Below are 21,709 nucleotides of genomic sequence, written 5' to 3'. Positions count from 1 at the left end.
ATACAAAATCATCCAACACACAAATCTGTATGCCTGCGCTTCAATCAAATCCACCAATATCGCGCAACACCACCTGCGCCACAAATCAGACCTGGTTTTTGCGAGTCTTAAAATCCAGTGCAAATCCACCAAAGTGCCAGATGTGCCAAAAGTTCCATCCACAAGAATGCTCAGCGACAGCAAAGGGGTAGCACGACTACCAAATTCACAAACACGCTTAAATATTTTCCACGGCACCAAAATGACGATGTGTCTGTTTATTTGTACAAACGCCGATCTACGAAAATAGAGCCCAAAATGTGCATAAAATGCTAAATATCGGACGAACCGATCTAACCAACCAGATTGGTGTAAAGTCTAATAAATACAACAGAGTAGTAGTGCTGTTGTCACAACCACAAAAAAATTAAGTTTAAGAAGCCGAGACCAAGAACAAGTTAATAAGACCAGCATGATCATTAGGGATGGCAATCCCAATAATTCGATTCCTAGGAATGGTTTACTTAATTCCCTGACAAGTCTGCTTATCAATTCCTCATACATTGCCAATGAGTAATGAGTTTTAATTTGGTTCTGAATTTTTCCAGCCTGACGTTAAGACAGAAGCAATCTAAAGTTAGGCGATATGCAAAAAGATGATACCGTGGCTACTTGCAAAGTATACATTTCGACTAACAATACGCAGAATATAAAGGTGGGCAAGACAAAAGTTTATATTGTGTATGATATAACCCTCTATTGTCAACAATGTTGATGTTTGATGTATTGGGCAAATTAATTTGCTACACAAATGTAGCATCTGTCAAAAGTCAAGATAACAGCAGTTGTCATTCTATGAGATCATTCTTGTGCCTCACTATCCAGGCATGAGAAGTCGATTTACGATCAATCACACTAATTACTAGTTACACTAAGGTAACATGTATTTTATTGTATTTTTATTTATTTTTGTTTTATAAATAAATGGAGAAAGCTCAGAGAAAATTGACATTTATTTCACGTAATGTTATGAATAATAATATATCAGGATATATATTATTATAGTTATATCAACTTGCCTACACTGGATAGGGATGATAAGGTTGTCAATGATATGATATATCACTTCTGTTATTTTATTCCCATACCCCGAGAATCAATAAGCGAATCAATAAGGAATCAGATCAATAAGTACAATTGAAAATGTAATCTGAATCACTAAATTCTTATATAATTGCAATCCTTAATGATGACTTTTATAGAAATCAATGAAAGGTGACGAGAACACCATTTTGTTCTCACACTGTGAATCTCAAATTTAAAATGGTCATACTGTTTGGAACTGATCATTTTGCTGGAAAATGTATCATACCTCAACTATCATCATACTGTGTGACGCTTCAAAAGGAAATGAAGAGCTCTTTTCTATATACTGTGATGAAGGCCATACTGAGAGAAAAAAAATAATAAATCATGCTGAGCCATTCTATTGAGACGACAATCTGACAGAATAAAATTGTTAAATGTATTTTTTTTTCTCAGAACAATCAAATTGATTTTCTGTACACCGACTAAAGATTTTCTGATGAAGACAGTTCGACACGGAACTGATTTTTCGATTCCCGTCATTTCCTACATGGAATTATTTTTTTTGATATGCTGTATGAACAAAATGGATGTCAACTAGCGTACTGTGTTTAATCCGTGAGGTTCCACTGCATTGAGCGGCCTTTGTTCGGAATGAAAAGTGATGGCTTTATTTCCAAGATCTAAAAATTTGAATAACCACTTTGAGCAGCAGACACTTTCTAAATTATTTGCCTGGTTTTGAATATGACTGGAATTAAGACCAAGCTTGAGGACAACAATACATAAATTAGATAAGAGGAAAACATGTCATCAATACAACAATATTATATTTCTGAATTACTATACAAATGAAGAAAAAGCCTTTGGGAGGTACACACTTGTGTCCACTCAGCACACACACACAAACACCGACTTGACAGTTTATTAGCCTTCTACTAGCTTTTTTGGTTGACAGTTTGAGAGGTTAATTAGTCGAGGAGGAGACAGCCTGCAGTGAGTCTTTTCATTTGAAAGTAAATATGGACTCTTATTTTTTAGGGCGCAAGTCCAATGTATCCTTTCACTCATTCTATAAGAAAATGTTTCCACCCCCAACACAAAAGACCCAATTTTCTAGCGCAAATTGCAGTCAGTCTGTGCGCATGGGTAGAGTTTTCTTTCTTGAAGCATTTTTCTAGACGAGCGCAGGTAATGGTGTGCGTTGGCCACATTGTGGGAGGGAATGCAGCTGACTCACGGCCAACTGAAGCAGCTCCCCATCATTCTAATTAAATTGGCAAAGTTTTCATTTCATTAAACCTTTATTTAACACTTCTTTTTCAAGAGGAAGACCTGGCCAAGACAGGCAGCAAAAGAACGTCAAGTTACAGAGTGAGACAAATGAAAAATTCACTAAGCACAGCATTTTTGATTAAATGATCAATAAATTATTCAAACAGCCAAGTTAAAAAGATCGAAATTCAAAGTACATTTAAAAGGAACGGCAAGAAGATCTACACTTGAGTGTATGGCTTAGTTTATTAATGAAAGCAACACGTGTTGTAATCACTTAAGTGTTACGCAAACATTGACATCAGCAAGGATGAGATGAAAATATTTTCACAATTCTAATTCAATAATTGCAAGTAGAAATTTAAAATATTCTGAATTTTCTTAAAGTGCAATATGTCTGGTTTTTCGTAAATGTGAGAAAACACTTTTGAATTCATGTGAACAGTAAATTTCAAGAAAACAGTATGATACAAAAACATTGGACTTTAAAATTAAAATGTGTTTATAATGTATGGGAAAAAGAGATATTAAAAGAATCGATTTATGGTTTTATGAATCGATATCAGGCTTGAAAAGGAAAACCAATTCAATATCGATTTTTTGACTTTTTAAATCCCAGCCCTACTTGAGTGTGTTGTAAATTTGGCCGCTGTGGCACTCGGAGGTTGCCTTTCACCCTTGATTAAATGTCCAAAAATATTTTTAAGATGAAAATTATAATAACTTGCTCAATAAATTGATTTCAACAATAATTCAGAGCTATTGTTGCACTCCCACACACACACACACACACACACACACACACACACACACGGAGCTCAGAATCTGTCTGCTTGCCTGCTTCCTCGATCAAATCCACCAGTACCTGCGGCACAACTTAGACCTGCTTTTTGCTCATCTAAAATCTAGTCTACTTTTGGTCACTAAAGTGCCAAATTTGCCGGGGGCGTGCAATAGAATACGCCGGAACGCCTATCAAGGCGCAACTGCCAAATTCACAAAAATACTAAACTAGACTTGCCCCAGCACAAAAATGCACCCGTTTTTAGCCCGAGCGCACCAGCCAACCCAGTCGACCCAACAGAAAACCTATTCTCCATGAAGTCTGACTTACCTGCGTATAAAAGGTGACATAAAAGGAGAACGTTTGGATAAGAATCAAAATGACTGAAAAGCCTCACATAATCCCTAGTCAGTGAGGTATCAAACAGCGTCCGCGGCGCACCGCAGTGCAGTTATTGTGTAAACAGAACCAAAGCATATTTACCCGCCAGCTAAAGGCGTCTCTTGGGGCCGCGTGTTTGTGTATGTGAACATCCTTCACAGGTGACCCTTAAGGGGGCTTCGCCACCTGAACTTTCTGCTTTCTACTTCACAGAAGGAGAGGAAATAGCACAGAGTTCGAGGTCATTTGAAATGCCTTCCTCATTGGATGTACACAAACACACACACACACACACGTACACACAAATTCACACATTTCAACTACAAGCAGACAGTAGCACCGGGGGATTTATGCTGCACAGTAAACATCTCGAAAAAGCACAGATCTGAAGGAGCGGTTGAAAGATAGGGAAGACCTTTACAGACTATTTCTCAGCCCAGTTGCTCAGGTGGAAGAGGAAAATAGAAAGCAGGATGAGGGAGGACATTAACTGTTGAGGGATGTGTGGAGTGTCAGCGGGAGAACGCGAGTGGGGTGAAAGGAACAACAGAAATGTTATGCGGCACTTAAAGTGGAAGGACTCCAGTTTGGATTTGAGCGACTTGCCTTAATGAGGACCATTAACGCAGCTTGCCCAGATTCCCTAAACGCTGGGGAGGACTGGAAGATGGCGGCTAAAAATAAAACTACTCAAGCAAATCACGGAGTCATGAGGCGGGCGCTTGTAAAATAAATAAAAAAGCAGAGAGAAAAGGAATAAAGAAAGAAAAGGCACATTGCACAGGCTGGCATCAGAAAGCAATGTAACAGTACATCCTGGTGGAGCCTGGAAACTGGAACTTGACTTACAAATGAGCTTCCCCCATTGAAATGAATGGAAATTATATTAATCCATTCCAGCACGGATGGAACGTGTGTTTTTTTTAATAGAACATATCACTGTACAGTATTTTAGTTTAAAAACATACTAAAATGGAATTGTAATTTTAGAATTTAATAGAAAATATCACTTTACAGTATTTTACTTTAAAAACATACCGTACTGACATAATTAAAAAATTATGTACAGAATGAAAGTTTATGCATCATGATTTCATGCATTAATTCAATGGAAATTGTGTGTCTCGGCCAGCAGGGGGCAGAATGATACATCCAGACCTACTTGCACTACACAAGATTTGAATGGCTCACCTGTTTTCTGGGTTTGGATACGGGCTATAAATTATAATAGCTTTTCATTATAGTTAGTTTTTATTTCATTTTGACTTCTTTTTTTTAATTAGTTTTCAGAGCGGGTTTGATTGTTTTTGGTAGTTTTTTCGAAAATGTTGCACTTTGGTTTTTTATCTGTTTTAGTATTAGTTTTAGTTTTTTTCTGTGAATTCTTTGTGTACAAGATCACAGTAAGTATTGTGTAGTAAAAACTCAACAAAAAATATTATTTTAAAAACATATCAAAGACAAGCATCCACACACGCATCAATTACAGGTACTTTCTACAGTTCACAGACTTTGAATTACAATAAATGTTTCTTAAGTGAGACACACCAAATTGGTGGAAATTGCATTTGTGCCACGAATTCCTGTTGAAAAGTATTCCACACATAACACCATAAGTCACTCGCTTTTATCTGTGAGTCACAGACAGACAGACAGACAGATAGATCGCTCACTAGCTAGGTAGCTATCGAGCTATCTAGCTATCTAGCTATCTAGACAGACAGACAGACAAACCCGCAAGTTTGTCGCTCCGGGAGCAACATCATCTGGTGGCGCTTTTTTATTGGGTGCCGCTAGATGTCGTCACTTCTACATGACACACAGTTAAAGGACCACAACTCCCAAAAGACTGCTTAACTTTCCTTCTTCCGGCTAACGGACGCCAATACCAAAATAAATACATTTAAAATCAATCCCAAAGGCTCACATATTAAATTTGATAACAAAGATGAAAATTAATGTTGTTAATGAAGATGTTTTATTTTCTTAGTTGACTTAGGTACGGGACGTTTGCAAGGCGAGCCCGTGGGCACGTTGACGTCAATATCTATCAACAGCAGGGGGCGATGGTGCATAAAACGTCAGCCTTCATGGATGGCTTAAATCGGGTGGAATCATGTTTTAAATTCTTATTTCACGAATGCAATTCTTATAAGTAAATTGTTTAGACTTGTGGAACATATTGCAAAGAATTTCTTGACTGGACTTGCACTGTAAAGATTATGTTTGATTTATTTGCACAGAGCGACTCGAGTAAGAGTTTTCGATCACGTCCACAATATGGTCCAACGTGGACCATTTGCCTCAGAGGAACAGAAGAGAGAGAAAATCCCGACTGTCAAACTCTGCTCTCCTCCACATATTTATTTTTTTCAAACGGGTAGCTCACACTTTAAGATCCTCTAAGGCTTTTCTCTCTTCACTCAATGTTCGGCGCACAGTGAAGCCAAGCTTCCAACAACAGCCCACACTGCCGTCCCGCTTCTGTGATTCAGTGCTGATGTGCAGTCCACATTCGTCAAATTTACAGCATCGGGCCAAACAAGACAATCCCTGGCCTGTGCATTCTGCAAAGCCGCGCTTCCTTTCACACTTCTTTTGTCAGTATGTAAATTGCTTTGCTCTCTTTATTATTTTAGTGGCAAAAAGAGAAGCACACACATACTGTACTCGATAGTGTGTGTGACCCCAGGCAAGTGCTGTGTGTGATAAGACGAGCATAATCGCTACATTCATCCTTGCTTCGCTAATAAAGTGCAATGTGGCCAAGAGATCAACAGACAAGAGCGCCGTAGTTTAGGGAATGGTTCGTTATAAAACAACATAGGAAACAAACAAATCCACACATTGTGGCCCACACCATTAAATCAACATATAGCATAAAACAGCAAAACATGAACGAGTGAGTGTATTGAATGTAGCTCCACAAGGAGCCCATCGTCATTCCAACATCCTTTTCACCTTCTTTAATTATTTCTATAGTCTGCGTGCGCTCAAGCAATCGTGAGATCCTGTTTCAGGCTACGCTTTGTGGCTCGAGACTTGTTCAAAAAAATTTACCCCAAGCTTCAATATTTCATCTGAAATTGTAATTTTGGTTCAGTGTTGTTGTAAAACACTATGATGTTAATTGCATATATGTAGGGCTGGGGAGGGGGGGTAAAGTTGAATAAGTCAATTTAGGGATGTAACGATAACTGCAATATCGTGATATCGTGATATTGAAATTGCCACAATATCCTAGTCGTCATGTCACGATCTTAAAAGCAGCACATCTGTAACAAAAAGGTGAGGTTGTATTCCAGTTATGTAGTTTATTTATGCAGTTCAATTTTAATTAAGAATGTTTTGGCCGCTGCGGTGATTATCTCTCATATAGATCAGGCATACTAGCAAATATATTAAAAAAAAAAATTGGGGGGGGGGCAATATCTTGAGTTTTTACACAGTAGCATGAGTTTTATTGATATCACCAACCTCCCCACCATATTGTGATAATTATCGTATCGTGATGTTTGGATATCGTTACATCTCTATTGAAAATAGGTTGACTTAAATTTTGCTTTAAAGACAATAGAGCACATTAAGCTTCCCCAAAACACAGGAAAGGAAGTTCTGAACGTCCTAAAGAGCACTTCAATAATTATTCCAAAATATAACCTGCCACTAGGTTTTAGATGTTCAGAACTTAACCAGTAGAGGGCAGGCAAGCACTAAATGTGCCCAGTAGATGATATAAACAGTAAGATACTTAACTCATGTAGCTCTTAGCTACAACATCAAGAACACAGAGTACGTTCTTGTGACGCAACGAGTCAGGTCTTGGTAAGCCCGGTCTCTAGAACGTACTTCCCAAGCACGCATATCTCGCTGCCGTATTTCAGTAATTCATCGCAGTTTTATCACGTGACTAGCTTTCAATGAATTTGTACTACTATGTTGATGTTTCAAAATGTGTTTGTACAACATACATCGTTAAAAACCTTAGTTACGTCCTTGTGATTTCGTGAGACGTCATCAGTGGCGCCCCAAGTACTGTTCCAATCTGAGGTATGCTTAAGCCGAGACCACAAGGAATTCCCGGATGTCGTTCTCTTTTGCTAGCTTAAACCAAGGATCCATCGGTTGTTGCTTGGTGAAGGCTTGGCTGAGAAATTATCCCAAGATGCATTTCGTACTCCAAGGAACAAATGGCAGCGGAGGACCATCATGTTTTTTCTTTCTTCTTTCTTCTTCTTGCATTTCCGGCTGACTAGGCACGGCATGTGCATTGCTGCCCCCCACCAGCATCACGTTTGTAAGTACAGTATTCCTCCCCTTTTATGAGCGTAAATAATAATATTTAACATGCACAACTTTATTAAATATAGTTTTTTTTTTTTTTTTTTACACAACTTAATTTAATTAATTTAATTTGCCCTGCGATTGGCTGACAACCAGTTCAGGGTGTACCCCGCCTACTGCCCGAAGCCAGCTGGGATAGGCTCCAGCAACCCCGCGACCCTTGTGAGGACAAGCGGTACAGAAAATGGATGGATGGACAACTTTAATATTATATATAAATATTATATATAAATATATTAATATAAATGAAATATGATTGACTATATATATTTAAAGATAACCTGCAACATCGGTGAGTTTCCAGAAAATTGTTTTCCTATAACTTCCTAAATTGGATAAATCCCACGTATAATTTCAAATGAAACTTCTTTATTATATTACTCATAGTCATAACTATATAAGATCGAGTCACGTGGTACACAGTTACGGCAATGCGTCAGAACCAGGAAGCATAACATCCAGGTATTCCGTGCGTTCTTTGCTTGAACCTTATGGCTTTTTGCGTACTTGCAATTGGAACAGTACTTGGGCCGCGACAGATGACGTTTCAAGACATCACAGGGACGTAAGTACGGACAAGAATGCATATTGAGAAACGGCCTTTGACTCTAATCACAGGTGCTTCTACTCAACAGATACTTCTTGAAATCGTTTACCTGCCAGTTAAGTAGAAGCACCTGTGGCTAAAGCCAATCTGTGGCAGGCTTTTTACTTTCTGGACCTGGATTCCCCAACCCTGTGTATATTATATGGTATTTTTTTACTCTGGCGACGAGCAGTTCCGTGTAAAAGGGAAATGGGCTTGTGGAGCGAAATTCCTTGCTGCATCACTGTAGTCCAATCAGACGACAGTGACGACACAGCCCATGACGGCCTGCGTTTTAGAACCACCTCCGAGACGATTCTGAAAAGAGGTGCTATTGTAACTGCTCGCCCCCCAAAAAAAGCATAATGGAAAAACGACCACTCGAGCCAAAGCAAGGCCATCTCGGTGTGGAACTGAGCTCATGGAAAATGGAAAAGCGTAATTTATAATGACACAGAGGTGCCTGTTTCCATGTAAACCAGTGATTACCAACCAAAGTGCTTTGTCGGGAGAGATCTGCGGTGTCACAGGAAATGTTCTAACTTCATTTAGTTTGTCCAAAAAAACATTATTCATTAATTACAAATACATCTTTGGTCATCTATGTCAGCGATGTATAGTGAAAGACATAATTAGATGGCACAAGGTACAACAAACGTGTGTGTCCACCTGTTGCCGCTCAATAACAAAAAAATAAACAGGCCCAGAGTTCAAACTGAGCAAGTCAAAATGAGATGAACTTATCACTATTTCAGTATTTTTGTTTACCTTATGTAAAAATGGGCACCTTGCCTCAGTAAAGGTCAGGAAATATCAAGTCAACCATAGTGGAAAATAGTTGGTCGCTGTATTTTCAAATAGCCAACTAAATATTTTAGGTATAAAGAGCTCACATTGAAATTAACAACGGATGGACACGCACTATTAATTGCTGAGACATTAAAAATTCAATTAGCCGGTAGGTGAACCAGCTACACTATTTTTTTAATAAGCACTGAGGGAAACTGTGAATTTATTGTTATAGTAGCATCTGAGCGCACAGCCGATGTTTCCCGCCTTCTTAACGCAGCTTCTGAATCAATCTTAACATATCAGATAGATGACGCAGGCACTAATGAAAGCCAGCCAGGTCCACATTTAACTGTCTACCTAATGGCGAGTAATGACGGTAGTGTAGTTAGTGCAATTAACACTGAAGGAAAGGAAGCGCAACAATTTTCCAGAAATTATGTAAATTATTAATGACTACCCAAGGCCGTGGCAGTCTTGTTGAGTTCCCCACTGGCGGGCAAGTAGATGTGAATGAGTTGAAAGCAGTGGAAGAAGTGGCGCTAATGCACAAGGAGCGGCGGTGTGTGCAAAGGTTAACAAATGCCACCTGCGTCATCCGCAATTTATAGCAATACTTTGCATTTGCGATTTAAGCACACTGCTGAGACTCTCACAGGCTGATTTCCTTCTTTTTTCTTTTTTTTTTACTGCCCAGCAACAAACAACTAACCCTTGAGCTCCGTGCGAGGAGATTGCTTCATTCCAGCCATTTTCAATTCAATAATAATACAGTGGCACCTATGAAGTGGAAACATAATCCTTTCCGAAATACTGGTTGCCTTCCAGTTTTGTCAAGTGTATATTAAAACTCAAAAGCAAAGCTCCTGGTAGCCACGGAAGATCAGAAACGGTGGAGATCCATCAACAGCCCAACCGAGTAGGAGCAAAGGCGAAAATAATGATTGAGTACTCGACTGTGGTGAATGATAATGGAAACGGATATATGAATGCGCGGTATTGAGTTTGACTGGGAGGTGAGTCTCCTTACATTAGGATGAAGCACAAGGGATTTTAAAATTGTTTTCGCTTTCCAAGTATTGTACTAAAAAGTGGCCCTGTCGGTGTTGCATCGCGTTCTATTTTCAGTTTTAGTTTCCAAATTGCTCAACCTTAACTCATTTGCTCCCAAAAACGTATAAATACGTTCTATTTTTAATATTACCATGCTCCGAAAGACGTATTTATATGTTTTTTATGCTAGAGCATACAGAAAGCTTTGATGCAGCCTCTGAACTGAAGAGGGATGCTGGAAGAATGGTAGTTATTACAAAAACGGCCAGCAAGTGGCAGCAGAGTATAAGAGATCAACCAGGTCCATGTGGCAAAAAGCTATTGTCCCCACTGTTTTAAACAGATTTGGGAATAATGATGAAATTTAGCTATATTCTAATGGTAATTGCTGCAAAACGGAAGGAGATAGAATTATACTTTTTTTCCTGATGAAAGAGATTCCGATCTTTCTTTTTGTAGGTTCCTTATTTTTAGCATTAGAACATAATATTATGTGGGCCTTGCAAAATCTGTCAAAATTCAGTAAAACAGCCGGGAGCAAAGGGAGTTGCTTCAGTGAAAATGGCTGCGAGCGAATGAGTTAAAGTGGAAGTCAACCATAAAAATTTCTTGCCAATATGTTATATGTCACCTCACTAGTCCAAACATGACATTCTGATTAATATTACTTATATGAGTTATGAAGCAAAATCCAGCCATTTTTATCCATCTTAGGAGGCGGCCATTTTGACACTTGCCGTCGAAGATGACATCACATTTGCTCAGGAATCATGCAACAACCAATCACAGCTCACCTGTTTTATGACGCTGTGCTGTGATTGGTTGTTACCTGACACTTGAGCAACATTGATGTCATCTTCAGTCAACAAAATCTATCTATAGAATGACCACTTGTTAGTAATTTATGACATTCATTATTTGTTAGTTAATACACTGCACTTCGTCATGAAAATTAATTCTTGCTAAGGATGGTGGCCTGGACCCCCGGTTAATAAGCTCATAGCATTTTAGGGTGTCCTTTTTCACAATTCAAACAAAAATGTATATTTCGTCGTAAGAAGACTTTGTTGATCGCACGGATGTGTAATTGTATTTAAGACTTGTGTGATATTGTGAAATAAACGAACAAACAAACAGCAAGTGGCAAAATGGTCGTCCCCAGAGATGGTTAAAAACAGCTGGATTTTGCTGCTTAACTTAAATGTCACTGACGCAATATTACCCAGAATGCCATATTTAGATGGTGGGGCTACATAGAACATATTGTCAAAACATTTTTGGGGTTGACTTTCCCTTTATTAAGGAAGTTCAAATGTTGAGGTTCCACTGCCTCCGAAGGGCTATGCCAACAGTAATAAAACTGCACGAGACGCGTATATTTCCATTGCCAATTTTGTTTCAGGTATCATTCTGGACAGACCTGAGGCCATCAGCATTTAACAGTTTAGGCTTTGCTCTGATTCCCTGCAAATTGCCATTGCAAAATTGGCTCCAGGCAAGATATTTTTTTTCTGTCCCCAACTGCAGTTTAGCACCAATTTGAGAAGCTTTACGACCGCCACACCGATCCAACGCCTGCTTTCTACCACATTTAATGAAAACACCAAACTCCTAGAGCAGGCATTTGCTAAACGCCAGAGAAAGTGTGGGACCGTTTTGCCATATGAAATTACAGTAGCTTGTGTACATCACTACTGCAAATTTTACTTTCAAATTGGCATCGTAGAGCAGGTCATTTGAATATTAATAGTTAATATTGTTCTCAATGAGGTATTCACATTTAATGTAAAGTTTTTTCTCTACACATACAGTTAAGCCCATGTCAGGCTGAATTTGTGCACACACACTCCAAATCATGGTCAGAAAAGGCCTGATAACCGAATGTCCAATGATCCTGAGCGATTATCCCGTCAGGGACATGTAAAGAGCGATTACCCCGAGTCAACATAAATATTAAAACTCTTCAATATTTCCTTTTGTGTGTGTGGTCAAAGTCGAGTTGGGCTAATAACAGACTTTGTGTTTCAAAACAGCCAATTAAAAATCCTTCACTGCCAGCCTTTCAAGAGCATTTTGACTTTTTCAAGATCCAAAACATCTTATTGTTCAATGATTATATGTACACCAAATGCACCAAATGAAAGGATAAATTCACTCTTTTCACAAGCAAAAAAAATCAAGGTAGGTTTAACAAAAGGTAGTTATTTCTCTGACCTCATATCGTAAATGGTGCATCGTTGCCATCTACTGGTAGTACTGCGCCAGTAAAGTTGTTTCCAAACTTGAAATTTATAGTGGAGCAACGACAGAACCTCCCCCCTCCGATCCCCATTGAAAAACCTAATTGACAATTATACTAGTCTGTGCTTAAGTCAGATTCCAAAAATTGAGCATCAGCTGGTTGTGTTAAATGTTTGATAACGTGCCTCAAAAGTAATTCGCCAAAATAGAATATCGATAGCAACGACGTCTTTGTTGTATTTTCTGGCTTTCGGGATTCACTGTATTATACTGCCTCTCACAGGTCATTCTTGGTATTACGTGTGATATTTGGCTTGGGGGTTAGAGAATCCGGATTCGCCGGCGGCGATATCGCGTGTGTGTAGTGGGTTGTGTTGGTCATCTTGAGTACACGCACGAGAGCGGCAAGTATTTTGGATTTTTTGGGGGGGCATGGAGTCTCACATTTTAAAAATCAGTTAAGATGTTAAAAATCATAATGTGTGTACCCCACTTGTCGGGATTTGAGAGTGAAACGCCAGAGGCTAACCGCTAACGCATGCATTGCTCAAATGAATAAGAATGAGAAGGGGGGGGGGGGGGGGAGCTCAGATTCTGAGTTTCAGCTCGATGATGCCACCGTCACACGGGGAGGGCGGAAATAAAACTCTGCCAGATACAGTATGATGCATCATGAACATAAGTAAGAAAAGAAGAGTGACAAAAATTAACTTGTGGGTAACTGAGTGGCTTTTTTTTTTCCTTTCTTTTTTGCAGATAGACTTTTTTATTTTCACAGCTTAGACAATTTTCCCATCATTCTCTTTTCCTCCTCAGGTTTCCACATCAGCACCACTTTGAGTCGCATCCTCATGCCCGTCCGTCCCCCTGCTGTGACTACGGACAATGTGTCTCGCTTTTCATTTGACAAATTAAAGCAACTCGATAGATGGCAATAACCTTCACAGGACGGTGCGGAAGGGAAACAGAAGCGGGGGGGGGGGGAGGGTGGGGTTCAACGGCAGCTGGACAGCTAAGGGAGGGGAGACTGGAAAGAGAGCGGGATACGTGTGCAGATAGATGGCGAGACATATTGGGCACGGCGGGGCGTTTACAAATTGGACAGCGAGGTGGGACGTTCATTCAGCGATTAGCGGGAGAAATGGCGACGTTGAAAGTGTTTTCCTTAATGAGTTTGAACATTCGCAACTCTGCTGGAGAGGCGAGTGGTCTGAATCCTCTTGCTAAGCATTTCATCATATAGCAATCATGCTGAAAGGTAATGAAGGTGATGCGTAAATCGTTAACTAACGACAGACGCCATTTGTTATAAGTTGATAAATCCACGTCATTTTTTTGTTTTACATAGGATTTGCATGGCTGGGTCTTATAAGGTCAGTTTTGTTTGTTATTTTGCTCTTCGACCTGAAGAATTGCTTCATTTCCTTTTTTTGAACTTATATATATATATATATATATATTTTTTTGTTAATAAGCCACTTTTGTTTGATGGTGGTTTTATGTTATGTTACGGTACATTTTCACTTATTATACTCCACAATTTCAAAATCAGCATAATCGTCCCCAAAAAGAAAGAAAAGATTATTAATACAAATTTTGAGTAGTTACAGTTGTATTAACTATTTTAATAAATTTTGTTTCATCCAAAAGGAACTTGCATAATTATAGTGTTTCAAAGAATTGTATTTGACTTATTAATTTTTGGTCACGTTTAAACATTTTCTTGTTTTGTACCAAAAAAATAAATGATCATCCTAATCATGATTTCAATTATTACCAAAATAATCGTGATTAATATTTTCTTCATAATTGAGCAGCCCAAGAAAGAAATTCCAAAAGTAAAAAAAGCATTTATTCATGATTTTGGGCTACTCAGCTCACCAGCCACAATTTCATGTACACGGTCACACCTACTATTGCGAGAATTATATACAAATTCTGATTCATAAAGAAAATTATGTTTAGATGATGCGGTTGATACGGTCCATAAAATATTAATTTATTCATGTTTATTATTTGGGCTGCATTTACCTGCATCCATCTAAATATTTTGGCTACTAACAACTTTACAGGAGATGATCAAAATATTATCTTTCAGTAACGTACAACCTATACAACCCCTTGAGAGCATTTAGAAAAGGCTGACAAGCAATTCTAAAACAAAATAAAGTCAAAACATTAAACCCACAAATGCATATAATATATAAAAATAGTCATTACATCATGAGTTTAGACCTGAAATGCCCCCCCCTTACCTTGCTTTGTCACAAAAACGTGTTCATTAAGGCAAGCGATTGTTGCTCAACAACTTAAACAAAACCACAGCATCCAGGACGCTGTCGCTTCTCCTCGGATGTCTACCTCGCATCTCTTGCAAGGTAGCGCAGATAAACCGCCATGAGAGGACGACGCAACTTCAGACAACTTCACTCACCTGATCTGATGCGACTTGCCGAACGCTTTCCGAATTCGGGCAGCCTCCACGTCCGCGCTCTTTGTCAAACAGCGGCCGGTTCACGCAAGTCCTGGACCACTTGTCGTTTTATTACACGTCTTCATGGAGGTGTCGGCCTTCTTCTGGTTTGTGGTGATGGTGGTCCTGGCTGCTGGCACCGGGCTCAGATGTGCTCTCTCATCTCATCCGCTCAGCTGCAGTGGAGGATGTGAGGATGAGCCGAGCGAGCTGCTCCACTTGCTCTCTTGCTGGGAAGCTGAAACGCCTCCCCGCCCACCTTTCTCTCTCTCTCTCTCTCTCTCTCTCTCTCTCTCTCACTCTCTCACAGACTGTCAGATGCTCACTCCGACTTACCTCTTCACTCTGTCACTCGCGCTCCCGCTGAGGCCGACTGATGGATGCGAGCTCACCGTCTTATTTTCTCCCGTTCTCCATTGAATTCTCAGGTACTTTTCTCCATCTCTCTTTATCGATGTGCGCACCGGTGTCACAGAGAGTGCAGCCTCTAGTGGCAGTCTTCTCTACATGCTGCTCAGAGTCTAAAATTGTGCCTCACGAGTGCAACGTTCTTCCTCGGAATCTGGCTCTGTACCAACAATAAGAACAAAATGGAAAATGAATATTTAAAAAAAAAAAAAAAAAAACAGCACTTAAATGAAATGTAGAATTTTATAGAATTAATTGGACTTGTGTTCAACAATTCACAGTTACTAATCTCAACACAAAACACCCCAAAGTTTTTAATCTCCTTTCTGCATATGTAATTTTAATGAATTGAGCATGTGTCATTGCATCCATTTGGAAGTTCACACAAAAGTTTGTTAACTATTTGAATTTGCAACAATATAAAATATCAAAACTTCACCAATCAGCCATGATTTACTTCAGATACAACACTTGGACTTAAAATTGAATTTCAATCAATTAGGTACATTGTTGAAGTTGAAAGTTCTCATCACGTTTTCACAATTAGAATAGTTATTACTGCACAGTCCACAGTCAACACAGTTGATTAACACACAAATAATTGTAACAAACTAAATATATTTTCAGTTAAACATTATTCAGGTGACATGGAGGATTTAATGTCAGTATAAAGTAGCAAACCTTTCTGTTGAACGAGCAGCAGGTGGATTCAGGTCAATCAAACCAACGCAACCCGGAAGTGACATCTGAGTCGCATCATGCTGCCCCCTGTGGCTCGATTGGAAATTACAAGACTTCAGCGGAGCACATTGTTGATGTGATGTAAAACTCTAAGACAAAAATTTTAACTCACTGAAAAAGAACAGGAGTCGCTCCTTGCTTTAACACTATCTCTATCAGAATTTTAAAACTACTAATTAGATCACACAGAGCCGTAATTTTAACGTCTTGAGCTCTGGTAATGATGTCATTGCTTAAAATTATTATTACACGTAAATACAAGCAGTTTGAGTAGCTACTAAAGCTATTTTGTTTACTACATTTGTTTTTAATGCAAATGTAAATTATGTATTGTAGCTCCTCTCCCAGGACCACTGGAGTCCACACAGTACCCCCCTGCCCCCTACCAGTCAGACGGTAAGGTTGAGGTGTTGGGTTTTTCAGATGGAATTTGCCAGCTAACTGTTCATAACTTGTACATTTTCCTTTTTTTTTTTTTTTTAATGATACTTTATTGGATAAGAATATATATATAATATAAGTTATTGTGCTTCCAACTCCTTTTAAACATACAAACACACAATATTTTCTTTCTTCAAATTTTTAGTGTAACTTCAACTTATATTTTGTAATGTGCTAATATGTTCAATAAATCAACCATCTTTGGTTTGTAGCCTCCTCTTCGTCCAAGCCTTCTCCTCTTCGTCGACGGGATCCGACGATCTCTGCCTTGTCAATATTTTGAAGCAGATGTAATGCCTCTACTATTTTTAATTTTTTTTTATTATTTATCGTAATTTTTTTATGGTAGCCCATCGTGACATTTCTCTTAATGCCATGCTGAAAAGCGGGTTGCTTTGGAAATCCGACAGCGTTGTCAGCGGTGCAAGAATGACTCATATAAATATTTTCATGTTTTTTAATACAATAAAATGGCATCATATGAATAATATACACGCAGGAAAAAAGTCAAAAAGTCAAAACGCCAGAAAGGCAGAAACATTAGATAATATCGTAAACAGAATAACAACACATCAAAGTTTAAGCTTCAAAATACAGCTCTGGTGTTAACAAACGGCGTCCGTGTGGTCAGCATACAAGAAAAAAACAAGAGAGAGTTATAACCTGTTTATGTGGGCACACAGTAGTGATCACTTGGCGTACTGTCATCTCTCCTCTTCTTCCATGCCTTGACAAATGCACGCAATTACACTCGTAAAAAAAAAATGACGAAAAAATACTCCAAAATGCTGACAACTGGTCGAGGTTCTCTGAAGAAAAACAAACAGCGATGGCATTGCCGGAAAAGGGCGCTGCGTTATGAGAGTTTCCCGGAAATACGTTACGGCTGTTTTGATTACAGATTTGTCTAAAAATAACATTACGTGTAAATATATCACATTAATAAATATAGATAGATAGATAGATAGATAGATAGATAGATAGATAGATAGATAGATAGATAGATAGATAGATAGATAGATAGATAGATAGATAGATAGTAGGGGTGTTAGAAAAAATTTATTCGGCAATATATCGCGATATTACAGTGCGCAATTCTCGATTCAATATGCGGCCAAATCGATTTTTAAACATACATTTTTTATGGGAATATTCAACAAAACGTCTTACTTAAGGGTTAGGATTCACACATTAAGCATGGAAGAATGTTATATTAATGGAACATTAAGCCTAAATATTTTTATTTCAGTGCTGTTCAAACATGAAACAGACTGTAACCTGAATTTTCAGATAAATAAATACATGTTCATACAAATCTTACAAGTTGTACAAGTTTACTGATTAGTATTTTCTAAATTTGAGGGGGGGGGGAAATCGCAATAATAAATTTATAAATTCATATCGGGATTCATCGATATTGAATCGAATTGTGACCTATGAATCGCCAGGTACTAGGCAATTCGCACCCCTAATAGATAGATAGATAGATAGATAGATAGATAGATAGATAGATAGATAGATAGATAGATAGATAGATAGAGACTTTGTAAGATCAGGTAGTGTGTCAACGTCAGGCGCATTGAGCTAGAAGCCGACATTTTCAACGGGAGTTGACATTAAAGCTCAGCGTGACAGCGCTCTGCTTTCTGTGGTCAGGAACTGTTGAAAGTCGAAATAAATAAATAAAAGGAGTGTGACAAACATCTCCAAGGATACTCTATAAATGTCTCGTCTAACCCAAAATTGAACCCAACATATTTTGTGGCATGCCATACCAACACAAAAGTGGAAAATAACACTTCAATGTCTGCCTAGTGTAATTTGAAGCTCTAATGGCTGCATGGCAATCATCCTAAATCAAGTACACATGAATTAAGATTACAAAGTGATTTATTAAGTCCTTCTTGACACATAAACGTAAGAGTGCTGCAATTTCAACATTTTGAAAGATAATAATTATCACCAGCATCCAACATTAAAGTTGCTCTGGCATACAAAAGCGAGAGGTGAGATGAATCGTAACCCTCAGTGAGTCACACAGTCCTCAACTTCTGCGTCCAATGATCGCCAACAAGACGAGGGAAGTCAAAGACCATTCACGTCACTGGAGGATAACAGCAAAGAGACTCTAGATAATAAAGTCTAACGTGTGGGCAGAGAGCTGAGAAACTGGCCGAGATAGATAGAGATGCAGGGGGTGTCATTAGACAGATTTGGACAGGGAACCTGATGCTGGCGGTCACACATGAGGAGCCAACTCGAGCAGGAATAATCAATGGGAGATAGAAAGAAATTATTGACTATTTTTTATGGATTGTATGCTAATAGTCAGGTACCTGGAGCACCCAAGAAAACGTTTCAGTTTTCTATTTGAGCTTTTCAGCACTTCTGAACCAATTGGAATAAATACAATGTAATTAATCCGATACCTGTTTTAGCACTCCTAGTATTGTATTTTAGAAAACATATGGTAATAATAACATCATTTAATAGAATGTAAAGATTTAACAGTTCGTGCATCATGATTTCATATATTCACTGGGCGGTTCCTTCTTGTGTGCATTACTTGGCCACCAGAGGGCAGTAAAATACATGCATACATATTAGGGCTGGGAATCTTTGACTGTCTCGCGATTCGATTTGATTCCGATTTTTGGGCCTGCGATTCGATTCAGAATCGATTATCGATTCAGAAAGATTTTAGATTACAAATTATTTGATTGACAATGATTTCTGCTTCAATTTATAGATATGCAAAGAATTGTCATGATCTACTCCAGTCTGACTCGCTAATGCTAATTAGCGCGCTACTCGTGGCATTTTATCACTCAAAAGAACGACTATTCATACAAAATGCTTCAGGAATGTATGCAGAGAAGCATCTTAACATCCTAAACTGCAAAAAAAAAAAAAAAACTTTTATTGGAATAACTTGATCATGACTTTTTGCTTCTATGTGGCTACAACTTAACAGTGTATCAGAACAAGCGGAACCACACTGCCCCTAAGTGGCCAAATCGTGTACAACATGAACTGTGCTCCCAAAAAAAGGCACACACAAACAAGGGCAAGACAGTATAAAATAATTGAAATAAAATCGATTTTCGGACATTTAAAATCGATTCTGAATCATACTAAATGAGAATCACGATTCTTATGAGAATCAATTTTTGGGCACACCCCTAATACATATACAAACAAGAAGGTTACAACTGCTCAGTAGACTGCAGTAAGATTATACGTAAACATGAAGTTGAGTTGCATAATATGTAAAAATACCCACATAAATTGCTTTAGTCAATCTACTCACTGAGATTACATTCCTCACTCCCCACTCAATCCATCCATGCTGGCATGAAGTGCACTAGTCACATAATATATGCAAATATGCTCACATGAATCTCATTAGCATCTCACATCTAACACATTTAATTTCCCTCATGGGATGAATAAGTATCAATACACAGTATATAGCTACACGTATCAATCTAGTGAATTGAAAAATATAGTTAAAAGAAATGAATTTTGTGAGGCGAGGTTTAAGATCAAGAAGAAGATGAAGAAGAAGAAGAAAAAGAAGAAAGAAAGGAGGAGGAAGAAGAAATTAAGAGCAATCATTTTGACCTGGCTGTATGATTTGACTTCAATTCGGTGGGAATATATGATCAGATTGGCCAGGTGAAGATGCAGTGCCACTTTCAAGTGATAGCCAGAGTCCAATCACTGGGCTATACTGCCCAAAGCACTTTTATGCAGAGGCACTATTTTGCAGAAAGACCCAAATCTCTAATTGGTGCTACAGAGCAGCTATCACGTCAAATTCAAAAGGTAAGCAGAGCTGCATTGAGTTTTGTTGGATGTACAGATGAACAATAGCTAACAGCATTAGCTTCTGGTGATTTGATTTGACTTGATTGCTTGGTGAAGATGTCAGTGCTCTATTGTGGTTGTGTTTGGGGGGTGTCCATGCGGAAAATACACACAAAATAGTGTACAATGGTGCCTTGAGATACAAGTATAATGCCTTCCATGACTACGCTTGTAACTCAAAACAGGTTTCCAATTTAAATGAATAAAAATGCCATCAATCTATTAGAAAACTTGTAATGTAAAAATGTTGTAATGTACATTTTAATGAGGAAAAATCACAGTTTTTGTCACAAAGAAAAAAAATCAATCAAAGGCTACTACTTCTTGTGTGTCACCTTGACCACTTGGGGCAGTATACGACAAACGGCTATACTATCTATTGAGGCATTATTATGAATCCAACGTGAGTTCTAAGCACTCCTTGTTTCTTTGTCAGAGCTCAAGTGAGATACATAATAACATCTCAACTCTTCTATGAGCGCATCAGTTTGGTGCTAATCACAGTCATTCTATGCAGAGGATAAATATCACATAACAGTTTTAAAGTCTGTTTATACTAGGGGGGTCAAAATTAGTGCATTAATTTTGAGTTAATTTAAAGTTCCTTTAACGCCACAAATTTTTTTTAATGCACGATTAATGACCGCCCCTTACTTGGAAAGCTTGTACTGGCTTGGGGGAATTCCAGTCGCAACACAGAAGACACGTCCAGGTCAAAATTTAGCAGTAATAAATTTGACAATAATGCATATATTTGTGGATACTGTGGTCAAGTTGTATTTTACAATTTTAAAAATGATTAGATATTAATATGAAAAGAAAATGCACTGAGCTGTAACCGCCTTAGAAATGCAATTATGCCATCTAGTGGCAGAAAAATTACCTCAACACAAATCAATATCACACTCTTTTATCACTACAGTACATCTTTTTAATTTTAACTAAATTTGAGGAATTCTTATGAAATTACTGTATCAATTACTAAAAGATGCAGGCATATTTCTATTAGTTTATGTTAACAAGAGTATGAAAGCTTACATTAAATTAATTTTACTGTACATTGTATTGTACATTTAGAACAGATATAAAATTTGCGATTAATGGTGAGTTAGCTATTGAAGTCATGCGATTAATTATGACATTTTAATCGCTTGATACCCCTAGTTTATACATATGTATTCAATCTAATGCCAAAACAGCTAAAGCTAAAGCATTAGGCTAGTCGGGCTTATAGCAGCCACCTTATAGCGCTCATATC

The 21,709-nt window shown here is 38.2% G+C and overlaps 2 protein-coding genes across 2 annotated transcripts in view; one reads left to right on the top strand and one right to left on the bottom strand.

The window, feature by feature from the left end:
- tnr (tenascin R (restrictin, janusin)) overlaps positions 1–16,109 on the bottom strand; it is a 216,626-nt gene extending 200,517 nt beyond the window's left edge. The window contains exons 1-3 of the mRNA XM_086071928.1: positions 16,081–16,109; positions 15,328–15,559; positions 14,953–15,167 (exon numbers count right to left, since the gene is read on the bottom strand). The gene's annotated coding sequence lies outside the window, so the exon portion shown is untranslated. The remainder of the gene's footprint in view (positions 1–14,952; positions 15,168–15,327; positions 15,560–16,080) is intronic.
- Positions 15,360–21,709, top strand: part of LOC147180463 (intraflagellar transport protein 57 homolog) — a 69,542-nt gene continuing 63,192 nt past the window's right edge. Inside the window, exons 1-2 of the mRNA XM_086071968.1 lie at positions 15,360–15,419; positions 16,477–16,536. The gene's annotated coding sequence lies outside the window, so the exon portion shown is untranslated. The remainder of the gene's footprint in view (positions 15,420–16,476; positions 16,537–21,709) is intronic.

The sequence above is a fragment of the Leptonotus elevatus genome, chromosome 1, assembly GCF_054856555.1.
Source record: "Leptonotus elevatus isolate MCC_2025b chromosome 1, RoL_Lele_1.0, whole genome shotgun sequence".
NCBI lineage: Eukaryota > Metazoa > Chordata > Actinopteri > Syngnathiformes > Syngnathidae > Leptonotus > Leptonotus elevatus.
This window is presented reverse-complemented; position numbering and strand designations above follow the sequence as displayed.